Source organism: Penaeus monodon, chromosome 20 (assembly GCF_015228065.2).
Source record: "Penaeus monodon isolate SGIC_2016 chromosome 20, NSTDA_Pmon_1, whole genome shotgun sequence".
Lineage (NCBI taxonomy): Eukaryota > Metazoa > Arthropoda > Malacostraca > Decapoda > Penaeidae > Penaeus > Penaeus monodon.
The window spans coordinates 41,005,869-41,006,351 of NC_051405.1; the positions used below are offsets into that span (position 1 = coordinate 41,005,869).

At 40.6% G+C, this 483-nt stretch overlaps 1 protein-coding gene across 1 annotated transcript in view; it reads right to left on the minus strand.

Moving 5' to 3' along the window:
* The window catches only part of LOC119585825, a gene marked incomplete in the record, with an annotated part of 115,457 nt that overhangs the window by 3,160 nt on the left and 111,814 nt on the right, over positions 1 to 483 (minus strand).

The following is a 483-nucleotide window of genomic DNA, read 5'->3' on the forward strand; positions in this document are numbered from 1 at the left end:
CCTGAGTACGCTCCTGTAAGAGCCTCAGTGGAGAGTCTGCAGCTGTTGGCCAGACTCAAAGGGCGTACAAAAGGACAAAAAAGCACTTTAAAGCAGGACCTCAAAGTGCTTTTAAGGCTACGCATAATCCTTATTATACCTGTGCAACAACCCGACCTTTTGTGAAGTACAACAAAGGGTTATGAAACAAGAATTAAAAAAAAAAATCGAATCTGTGTTAGAATATGCTACAGAAGATGGTTTATTCAAAGGAGATTCTGTCCAGCTTCAGGTTCGGAACAACAGTCTGAACATCAGTAGCGTAGGATGGCCAACTTGAGAACTTAGAGAGCTAAAATATTAACCAAGAGATGTCAACTTAAGAATCAGGAGAGAGAAAATTCAGTGAAAAGAATTTTGGTCGGAAGCAGGTTGGGATGAGAGTGGCAAAGGACAAACACGCATACCATTATCACCTGAAATCAAATGCGTATTAATGTCTCT